This window comes from Panulirus ornatus, chromosome 62, assembly GCF_036320965.1.
Source record: "Panulirus ornatus isolate Po-2019 chromosome 62, ASM3632096v1, whole genome shotgun sequence".
NCBI lineage: Eukaryota > Metazoa > Arthropoda > Malacostraca > Decapoda > Palinuridae > Panulirus > Panulirus ornatus.
This window is the reverse complement of record NC_092285.1, coordinates 1,624,800-1,636,976: the sequence shown is the minus strand read 5'-3', so window position 1 is coordinate 1,636,976 and position 12,177 is coordinate 1,624,800. Positions and strand designations below refer to the sequence as shown.

At 39.5% G+C, this 12,177-nt stretch overlaps 1 long non-coding RNA gene across 1 annotated transcript in view; it reads right to left on the bottom strand.

Annotated features, from left to right (window-relative positions):
* The window catches only part of LOC139745690 (uncharacterized), a 106,458-nt gene extending 101,751 nt beyond the window's left edge, over positions 1-4,707 (bottom strand). The window contains exon 1 of the long non-coding RNA XR_011711916.1: positions 4,474-4,707. This is a non-coding gene — a long non-coding RNA (uncharacterized lncRNA). The remainder of the gene's footprint in view (positions 1-4,473) is intronic.
* Between the last annotated feature and the right edge of the window lie 7,470 nt (positions 4,708-12,177).

Sequence of the window (12,177 nt, the reverse complement as noted above, 5' to 3'; positions counted from 1 at the left end):
TAGGGGTGAATCTTGAGATCCACACTAATTGATATCAATTACTATGTATGGTCACAATTTACAATTCATTCTTTCCTACTTGTTCACTGTTTTCCATATTAGTGAGATAGTATGGTGAATGGAAGAAAAGGCCTCATTTGTTCACATACATCCTATAGCTTTCATGTGTAATGTGCAAAAACCGCATATTTACACATATAGACTTTTTTTTATACCTGATTGCTGTTTCTCATGTTAGCGAGATAGTGCCAGGAACAAATGAAGAAATGCCGCATCTGCTCACATCCATTTTCCAGCTGTCATGTGTAATGCACCGAAACCACACAACTCCCTATCCACAGCCAGGCTCCGCAGACCTGGATATTGACATATATTGAAATATTTACATTAAGTACATACTTACACTTCAACACCTGTAATGACCAAGAACCTTAGCAGTTGTACAAATGTTAAAAGACTGGCAGGTTGTTCAAAATATGGTTGTAAAACCTTGTGCTTGTGATGACTCCTGGTGCCCACCATAGTACACAAGTCTTCATATGAAGACTCTTGGCATTTAAGGGTTAAAGATAATGATTTACGAAGAGTTTATAAACACTCAGGGTTTCTTTGCCATCAGACTCTAGCATATTTACAAGAAACATAAAAAAAAATTAGGGATTTATCAGTACTGTCGTTGATTTCAGGTAAAAGTTTTCAAATGACAAAATCATTTATATGTTGCAAGCTTATTACAGATCAACTAAGGGTGCATATGTGTACTCTGTGGTTGTTGACATTTTATTGGCTTGTTTTAGCTATTGATCCAGCTTTCAGGTTTGGTAGAACTGTGAAACTTTTTCTCTCTCTCTTTAAAATATTCAGTCCAGAAAGAAAAGAAAGTTATATGTTTTATTCATTGCAACATGTAGAAAGATTAAAGAAAACAGCTTAGGATTAAACACATGACAATTTGGAAGAATTAGAGAAATTGATTTAAAAGAATTCCAACAAATATGGTATTTGAAATAGACACCAGACCAAGGAAAAATAGCCGAGTCTGACAAGGAAGATGGAGAAATTCTTTATTTTTCACTTTATGAAGTAAGAAATGTGCAAGGAATGACAACTGCAACCTTTAAAAGAGTATGGAATATAGTTGAAAACTGTTCTTATTAACTCCAAAAAAGACATTTATGCAGTGTGTGTTACAGTTCCAAACAAAAAGTAGTGTGTAAAAGCAGAGTATATGGAGAATGGTATACTCTAGCCTTGCTACAAGGCCAAATCGTGTCATAGGAACTTCCTCTCTCTTATACTTGTATGCATAGGTGTTTGAGATATAGTAGATACTGCAGGTTTAAACAAAGTAAATTAATTGACAAAGGGAAGAAATAAGAGTAAGTAGTGAGGTTGCAGTGGAAAGGGATAGGGAGCTGTGATTTCAGTGCATTACACGACAGTTGGAGAATGGATGTGAGCAGATGTGCTACCTAGCTAACGCAGGAAACAGTGATCAAGCTTGAAAAAATTGCATTTATATATGATACAAAGAGATATTATTTAGAACCTGCATTAGGCATACAGACCAATCTGTCAAGGTTATGATATTTTCAGAAAATCTGTGGCCCACATTTTTCTAAAATTCACATACTTCCAAAGACTGGATTTTTGACCCTCCATATCAGAAGTAAAATTTTTAACAAAAAAAATATAAGAGGATGTGCTAGGGTGGTTTGAACATATGGGCAGAGTGAGTTGGAGACGTTGATAGGGAGGATATATGTGTCAGAGGTAGAGGGGACGAGTAGGGGAATACCAAATTGGAGGTGGAAGGATGGATTGAAAAAGTTTTGAGTAATTAGGGCTTGAACTTGGGTGAAGGGCAGTTGTGGGATGGAGTGAATTACAGCACTGTGGTATACAGGGGTCAACCTGCTGTCAGTGGACTGAGCTCGGGCATGTCAGGCAGCTGGGGAAAAGCAGGAAGGTATCTGTGTGACCTGGTTATGGATGGAGAAATATGGTTTCATTCCACTATAAATGACACTTGGAGAGTGGATGTGAGCAAATGCAACCATTTTTTGTCCATTCCTGGCACTTCCTTACTCAAGTGGGAAATGGTGATCTAATATGAAAAAAAAAAGGTGTTAGTATAATAAAATACTTTGACTACAAACCATCCTTTCTGCACCCTCCAAAAAAAAAAGAACATAGTATGAACTGTGACATGTGCAGGGCAGGTAACATAGGAGGAGCAACATGGCATCAGGAGAATTGGTATGAGAAATACTTGAAGGAAGAGAGGGACTTGTATATGGCATTTATTGACTTGGAGAAATTGTATAATAGATTTAATTGAGATTGAAAGGTGTTATTAATATATGGTGTAGTGATGATTTTTTTTTTTTTGGAAAAGTAAGGCCCAGTGCAAGGAGGTAAGGGAGTAAGATGTTCCTGGTGAAGATGGGTCAGTGACAATGGTTTATGATGTCTCCATGGCTTTTTAATCTGCTCATATAGTGTATGGTGAGGGTGGTAAATATGAGGGTTGTGGAGCAAGGGGCAGATGAACTGTATGTTGGGATGGATGAATCAGTTGCTATTTGCAGATGACATGACTCTGGTATCAGAGGCTGGTTATGAGTTTGAGAGAGTGTGAGAAAGGAGATAGTTCGAGAGTTAAAGTGAACAGATGTAAAGTAATGAAGTGTAGCAAGTGAGTGACTGGGGAGGTCCTGGAGGAAGTGAGGTGTCCTAAGTAGCTGGAAGTAGACATGGAAACAGATGGAACCTTGAGGATGAAAGTTAATCTTAGAATGGGAGAAGAGGCTAGGGTCTGAGATGCACTGAGGATGAAGGAGAAGGAAAGGCCTCTGTCTGTTAGGGTTAAGATGGGTATGTCTGAAGGTAATGTCATCCCAACAATGTATGGATGTGAGTCTTGGGCCTTAAATACAAAAGAAAGGAAGAGTTTGTACATGTTGGAAATGAAATGCCAAGGTCCAATAGTGGGTATAAGGCAGGTTGATTGTGTAAGGAATGACAGTGTAAGAGTGTGGTACTATGTGCATCTGATGGAGAGAGCTCGCTAGGGTTGATTGATGTGGTTTGGATATAAGGAAAAGATGAGGGGAAAAATTCTTAAGAGGATCTGCAGAAGTGAAGGGAACAAGGGGTAGGGGTAGACGGAGAAGGAGAGACAGGAGTATGGAATGGAGACGGCTGTAGGGTACCAGGGTGTTAATACTCAGGAATGTGAAAGGTGTGCAATGAATAGAATGAAATGGATGTGGTAGTGGGCAATTTGCTGTCATTGGGCTGAACTTGGGCATTTGAAGTTGTAAATGTAAGCCATGGAATAGTCAGTGAGGCATGGCTATGGTTTCACTCCATTATTCATGACAGCCAGAGTAGATGAGTGCAAATGAGGCTGTTGCTCGTTTGTACTTAATGCTACCTCATTGAAGTTGGAAAAGTAACTACACATAAAAACAAAAATTGAAGTAGATTGAAAACTATTATGAACAAATGTGGAACACTCAAACTAGTATAAAGCCAACAGAGAAATTACTGTGGAGATCAGATGTATGAACTACATGTAGGATTGGTGTCAATGACCTCAGTGAATACAATAGAATTATTGGATCTGAAGGGTTGTATGACTTTTTCGTCAAATAACACAGATAAGTAGAATGAACAGTAGAGACATGAAAGGGAGAGGTACAGATAAGAGCATAATGATGGAAGTGTAGATACTTACAAGAAAATGAAAATGACAGTAAAAATGTGGTAATCACAGAAAACCTAGAACACAATTTGAAAAACTGTAGAAGGAAGAAAAGTTGCTAGTATGAAAGTGGCCCCTGGGGATAGGGGAGAAAGAATACTTCCCACGTATTCCCTGTATGTCGTAGAAGGCGACTAAAAGGGAAGGGAGCGGGGGGCTGGAAATCCTCCCCTCTCGTTTTTTTTTTTTTCCAAAAGAAGGAACAGAGAAGGGGGCCAGGTGAGGGTATTCCCTCAAAGGCCCAGTCCTCTGTTCTTAACGCTACCTCGCTATCGCGGGAAATGGCGAATAGTATGAAAAAAAAAAAAAATGAAAGTGAAGAACATGGAACAAATAAATAAAGAGAGAAAGAATAAGAAATTGAAGGGGACGATGAAAGTAATGAGATGGAGAACGTGCAAATACTGTCTCATAGATGAAAATTTAACGAGCAATTTCCTCACCCATGGTTTTGCCGCCTTATCTTTGGTCTTGTCCTACTTGGATCATGCCTCACCCATGGTCTTGTCTTGGGTCATGCCTCACCTAGGATCTTGTCTCACCTTATATTCATTCACTGTAGGTATTGCCTCACCCTGAGTCCTGTTTCACCCTTTGTTAACTCACTGTACATCTTGCCTTACCCTTTGCTTGGCTTAAACCCTATGACTTGTCCTACCCAGTGTCTTGCTTGACCATGGATTTTGTCTCACTTTGGTACTTGCCTTCTATGTCTTGCTTCACTGGAACTTGCTTCACCATTTCTTGCTCACTGGTTCTTGTCTCACCCTGGGTCTTGCCTCATGATAACTTGCAACACCCTGGGTCTTGCCTCATCTTATGTCTTGCTTTGCCCTTGATATATCCTCACCATGTCTTGCTTCACTGTGGATCTTGCCTCCTTTTGGTTCTTGTTTTGCTTCTCCCTGGATCGTACCTCACCATGTCTTGTTTCACCTTGATTCTCGCTTTATCCAGTATCTTATCTTGGATATGACTCATCTTCCTCCATCCTGGGTCTACTTTCATTCGATATAGCTTTACACATCCATGTCAAGCTTCACCTTGTGTCTCATCCCACCCTGTCTTTACCCCACCGACCTCACCCTGGGTCTAACCTAAACTTGGCAGTGAGATCCTATAAATCGGGCATATTGAGTAACTGTTTAATTCTCCGTTTAATCAAACTTCGCACAAAAACACTGAAGGAGAGAGATCGGAGCATCAGCGAAGGTTCACACCAACCTTGACGGTTCGGAACTTCGAAGAGACGTTTCGTGTTCATTATTCGAATCAAATAACTGCAACATAGTCTACCCACGTAATGCCCCTGGACCCCTTTTTATGGAGCTTGTGCAACTCTTAGGCTCTGGAAATGATAAGCTTCTTTGGAACGAAAAGCTTTTGACGAGATTGTAGTACCCTCATGGTCTCACTGACCACGTACACACTGCTGGTAGCCGTGGGTTATGGTGTCTTTGAATTTCAGTATTGATAAAATCAAAACAAGGGTTAATATGATACAGCCATTGTAATTCTAGTCGGGTTTCTTCGTGTCTTTCGGTATAGTGCTGATATTTAACCCATAAAAGACGATTTGATATTCAGTAACTTATGTGGCTCCTCGCACCAAAATCATTTATGGATACGTGATCTAGAGTTCATTTCTAAAAAAAAGAAAAAAATGGGGTGCAAGCCTATCCTTGTTCCTGGCTTATTAATGATGACCTCTAATGATCACCTTAATCTCACCCAAGTGTTGGGTCAGAAATTATTTTGCACCACAGCTCTATCACCCGAGAGAAAAATAAAGGAAAATAGTTTACTTTCGTTCAGACGAATATCCGTGGATTTATCCCTCTGAAAATAGTTACGGAATTTTTGCTTCCTTGTTCCAGTAGAACAACTGTATGATAAAACAATATACAGCGTCTTGTTATGGCATACAGTGGGAAAAGTTTGGAACTCGTCATCCACTGCTAGTAAGAGGATGGTGGACCAAATGATGATTAGTGGTAGATTTGTTATGATTTTCTACGAAAAATCTCTTCCTCTGAAGTAAGAGTGATAATGTATGTAGTGTGATGAGCTTTTGATAATGTTAACTCTGTAGGGGATGTTTTGGGGCTGCATTTGTATCAGTGGTGGTGAGTTTTAATGTCTCTTGTGCCCTGTGTTCCATTATTTCAATTATGTTCCGGTGAAACCCGATGATCATCATTCTGTACACACTATTACAACAGACCATATACATTAAATACACTATACACATCATGCTAGTGCCTCATATAAGATTGTTATATTGGTCCAATGAAACTTAACACAGTGTGGTTATGAATAAGCATTTTTGGCTACAGTAAGAAAGTTAAGAAGACCAGCTTAACTCTGAGGTGAGATGTGATTAAATGATAATCTCCAAGAAAGATGAAGGGTGAGGAATGTGGCCTGGGGGTGTTTTCTGAGGGCGGTGATCCGAACTTGTCCCCTGAAGCTTCGTACTTGTGTCAATATCCCGCGTGAATCACATAGTTAAACGTCCTAAATATTGCTTATAGAACGGCTAGCAAGAAAATCTTAGCTTTATTTCTTAGGTGAATGTCCCATGAACGTGGAGACAGGCAGCTATATCTTATTCTTTTAAAGGAATGAGAATGGTGGACTTTTCATTGACGAATAGCATGTTGGTTAGCTTTGAGTCGAAGCAATGCTTCGAAACATTTTCACATCATCACATTTTTGGCACACCATTTCGAGTGCGTGGTCGCAGGCATCGGTGTGTTAAGTTGTTATTCTGTGAGTGAATTGTGTTATTATGAAAAATCTCTCGGTTTATTAGACACTGTGTCAGGACTCGGAATCTAAAGTGAAGTAAACTGAACAATAAAAGTGTGAAGCACATGAAACACAAACGTGTGTACTTGGACGGCGTTTCCTACTGTCTTGGCCGGTAAGTTGTAGTTAGAGGACATATTTAGCAATGGCTTTTAGAGAGTTGAATCCATCGTTACGCCATCTATCTCTTAACCCACACCATTTATTCAGTGGAAACATGTCTATTTGCGAGTCTGATATTTCATCTTTGTTAAGTCAGGCATAACTATGATATTAGGGTATGTTGGTTTAGGTCAGAGGTCATATGTAGTTTGCATGCCCGAGAGATGCTCGTTAAAAGAAGTTTTTCTTGTTAAAATCACTTACGGTTTAGGAAGATAAAACCTTGTCAACATGCATGCAAAATTCAGTGTCAGAACTGTGTCAATAGATTTTATTTTAAGCATTTTGTCAACACAGTACTGAGCTCAAGAGCTGAGTAAGATACATAGGTCATATTTAGTGTATTATGTCGGGAAAGAAGAAAGTTATCAGTATCTTTGACTGTGATAATTATCGTAATATTATGTAATAACTTTGTAAGTTATTTGTAATTTATCAACAGGACATATGAAAGCCTTAGTAAGCCTAATAGTATTTGCCATTATATTTATCGCAAAGTAGGCTACGCAGGCGGTGCTTATTCATATGTGATATAAAATTGACTAAATGATATTAATTAATATAAAGATTTGTTTTTACGAAGTTATGATGTGGTATTCATAATGTTGAGTTGTTAGAAGCAACCCTTTAGTCTCCTGTATATACTTGTATGGCTTTATTTGATCTCTCAAGATCACATAATGCTCCAAGTTATGTTATGTAGATATTTATGTAATCACATGAACTATTATAGAAAGCAAAATGTAGGAGAATGTAAGTATATATACGAAACACTTGTAGAAATCAACAGAACCTATGTAATCCTTATCAAAATTCTTTTGCAGTAGAAATTTATCTCGATGTTCATTATTCTTGTCAAAATATATTTGTCACATGCCACTGCTTGATCCCCTTAAACAGCCACCATTCAATGTGATAATCAGCAGTAGACCACTTTAGTGTTGGTATATTGCCACTATACAGTACATCTCTGCTACTCAGGAGGGTAAGTAAGGCCTTCATAGGTAGTTTTTATATTTTGCCTGCTTATTACTACAGTGACATTTTCACATTTTCCTTGATATACAGTAAATAACCCACAATGCTGTTATGTTATTTAATGGTATTATTCCCACGCTGTTTCCCTAGTTTATGAGGTAGCGCAAGGAACAGACGAAGAACGACCTAATTTGTTCATATTGGCTTTGTATTGTCGTGTACAGTGGAGAACCCCCAACCACAGACCTTCCTGTGGTTTTCCAGCTTTGATATGTCCCATGCGAGCTTATTATGTGTTACTGTAGATTAGAATCTAATACTTCAAGTCACACTCCACAAATTTTATTCTATACTCTGATTACTGAGCAAACATTACAGAATGGAATTGTTTTTTGGTCAAAGTCTAATTTTGATATGTGGCTAAACTGGAAATTTCCCAAAGGTAGAAGGACTTGGTATAGTTGTTTACAGCAACAGATCCAAGTTTCACAATTGGCTGCGGAGTTATACTGTAGCCATTAAATTGGGGAAAGTTGTTTCGGTATATTTAGTGATGGCTTGGTAGGCTAGATTTGGTTACATTAACCTGGTCTTGGTGAAGTTAATTTACTCCCCCATGACATCTATTAGATTTGGGTTGTGGTGTATTTCTGCATTTTTTATATCTCATATCACTAGTTGCCTCTGATTAAAAGCCCTGTGCAATTTATGGGGTACTCAAGATTTTTAGAAATTTATAATGTCACCTCAGCACTTGAAAGTGACTTACCCTGAGTGTTTTGAAACTAGATTTGTGAATTTTCAGCTGTAGATAATGATGCAGAGCTAAATTAGGAAATTACGTTTGCTTCCTATGATAATCTGCCTTTCCTTTTCACATGACTTCTCCAATCTTTCATGTGAAACTAGTTGCATATTTCATTTTACCTTTATAGTTTGTCTAGTACAATGGGAAGATGACTTTTGTGTTCTTTCTTAGGCCATTGAATTTTCTTTGATTATCTTCTTCATACTATTCGCCATTTCCCGCGTTTGCGAGGTAGCGTTAAGAACAGAGGACTGGGCCTTAGAGGGAAAATCCTCACCTGGCCCCCTTCTCTGTTCCTTCTTTTGGAAAATTAAAAAAAATGAGAGGGGAGGATTTCCAGCCACCCGCTCCCTCCCCTTTTAGTCGCCTTCTACGACACGCAGGGAATACGTGGGAAGTATTCTTTCTTCCCTATCCCCAGGGATATTATATCATTGATTATGATTATATCATTGTATTTACTCATTCATCTTAAGGTTTCTTGAAATGATCTGAGTCTTCCTGCTTTCTCCATGAACATATTGCAGTGTTTTTATAATGCTGTAGTATTTTTTGCACTTTCATTTCAAAGCCATTGCCATTCCAACAGTCAGAGACTAATGGAGCTTCAGCTTGTGTAGGACTTTCTTGTGCTGGCTTGCACTGGAAGGCTTGACTATCTCTGACCATGGGGTCAGTTGTTATACTGTTTTATTTATATTTTCTTGTCTGGGATAAAGCCACTCCATTTCTGAAGTATACCAAAATACATAAAATGTTTTTCTGTATAGGAATAAAGTAGCTCCACAAGTAAAACATATAGACTGTTATTGCTTATTTTCCTTTTTATTTATGGAGTTTTTACAACAGCTGTGGATGAACATTGTACACCTTGCTCAGTCTGTATAGGAAAATGATAGGTCAAGGTTTTAATGGGCTTCACCTATAAGATGTTACTTTGCATGTGAAAAGTTACCTTTGGTGAGGCCGTATTACTCGGAATACATTTTTGTTGAAGGAGTACTTATTACTCCAAAGGAGTCTACAGTTTCCTGCTGCTGGAAGTAGTACAGCCTTGGGCTACAGAGGCCTTTAAAAAGGTCCTTGTTAACACAAGGACTCTGTAATAGAATTTGGTCCGGGAGCAATCGTGAAATAAAGAAAATAAGTGAAAAGTCAACATGAAAATCTCACCCATGTTCCCTGGTTAGTAGGTAAAGTGGTGTTGGTGTGGGGTAATGTTTACCTTTCTGATGATTATTTCGTAGAATCTTTGTGTTGGACAGTAAGGGTTGATGTTTTTTTTTTTTTTTTTTTTTTTATACTTTGTCGCTGTCTCCCGCGTTTGCGAGGTAGCGCAAGGAAACAGACGAAAGAAATGCCCCCCCCCCCATACACATGTACATACACACGTCCACACACGCAAATATACATACCTACACAGCTTTCCATGGTTTACCCCAGACGCTTCACATGCCTTGATTCAATCCACTGACAGCACGTCAAACCCTGTATACCACATCGCTCCAATTCACTCTATTCCTTGCCCTCCTTTCACCCTCCTGCATGTTCAGGCCCCGATCACACAAAATCTTTTTCACTCCATCTTTCCACCTCCAATTTGGTCTCCCTCTTCTCCTCGTTCCCTCCACCTCCGACACATATATCCTCTTGGTCAATCTTTCCTCACTCATTCTCTCCATGTGCCCAAACCATTTCAAAACACCCTCTTCTGCTCTCTCAACCACGCTCTTTTTATTTCCACACATCTCTCTTACCCTTACGTTACTTACTCGATCAAACCACCTCACACCACACATTGTCCTCAAACATCTCATTTCCAGCACATCCATCCTCCTGCGCACAACTCTATCCATAGCCCACGCCTCGCAACCATACAACATTGTTGGAACCACTATTCCTTCAAACATACCCATTTTTGCTTTCCGAGATAATGTTCTCGACTTCCACACATTTTTCAAGGCTTAAAATCCAAGCATTTCAGAATTCTAGAAATCATGACAATAATTTTATGATAATGATTTCATACTGATAACCTCTTACATCTTTGCATATTTCTACATTTTGATTATGTTGACCGGATCAACTGCACATTCACCCCTCTTACTTTCTTTTTCTATGCTGTTAGGGTAGGTTTCTAATCTAACATTAACAGATCAACTCAAATCAAAACAGCGTAGAAAAAAATAGGGGTGAATCTAACAATGACTCTCCTGCTTGGTCGGTTAAGCATCCTCTGTCGCATCCAAAGCCTGATGGTCACTGTTATATTTGCAACCTTACAAATAGCAATGGTCTCTGCAACCTTGCAAACAGCCAATGTTGCTCTTTTGTCCTAGCTGACAGCGACTGATGCATGAGTAGACTAACATATCTTTTTTTTTTTTTTTTTTTTTTGCTTTGTCGCTGTCTCCCGCGTTTGCGAGGTAGCGCAAGGAAACAGACGAAAGAAATGGCCCAACCCACCCCCATACACATGCCTTGATTCAATCCACTGACAGCACGTCAACCCCGGTATACCACATCGCTCCAATTCACTCTATTCTTTGCCCTCCTTTCACCCTCCTGCATGTTCAGGCCCCGATCACACAAAATCTTTTTCACTCCATCTTTCCACCTCCAATTTGGTCTCCCTCTTCTCCTCGTTCCCTCCACCTCCGACACATATATCCTCTTGGTCAATCTTTCCTCACTCATTCTCTCCATGTGACCAAACCATTTCAAAACACCCTCTTCTGCTCTCTCAACCACGCTCTTTTTATTTCCACACATCTCTCTTACCCTTACGTTACTTACTCGATCAAACCACCTCACACCACACATTGTCCTCAAACATCTCATTTCCAGCACATCCATCCTCCTGTGCACAACTCTATCCATAGTCCACGCCTCACAACCATACAACATTGTTGGAACCACTATTCCTTCAAACATACCCATTTTTGCTTTCCGAGATAATGTTCTCGACTTCCACACATTCTTCAAGGCTCCCAGAATTTTTGCCCCCTCCCCCACCTTATGATCCACTTCCGCTTCCATGGTTCCATCCGCTGCCAGATCCACTCCCAGATATCTAAAACACTTCACTTCCTCCAGTTTTTCTCCATTCAAACTCACCTCCCAATTGAATTGACCCTCAACCCTACTGTACCTAATAACCTTGCTCTTATTCACATTTACTCTTAACTTTCTTCTTTCACACACTTTACCAAACTCAGTCACCAGCTTCTGCAGTTTCTCACATGAATCAGCCACCAGCGCTGTATCATCAGCGAACAACAACTGACTCACTTCCCAAGCTCTCTCATCCCCAACAGACTTCATACTTGCCCCTCTTTCCAAAACTCTTGCATTCACCTCCCTAACAACCCCATCCATAAACAAATTAAACAACCATGGAGACATCACACACCCCTGCCGCAAACCTACATTCACTGAGAACCAATCACTTTCCTCTCTTCCTACACGTACACATGCCTTACATCCTCGATAAAGACTTTTCACTGCTTCTAACAACTTGCCTCCCACACCATATATTCTTAATACCTTCCACAGAGCATCTCTATCAACTCTGTCATATGCCTTCTCCAGATCCATAAATGCTACATACAAATCCATTTGCTTTTCTAAGTATTTCTCACATACATTC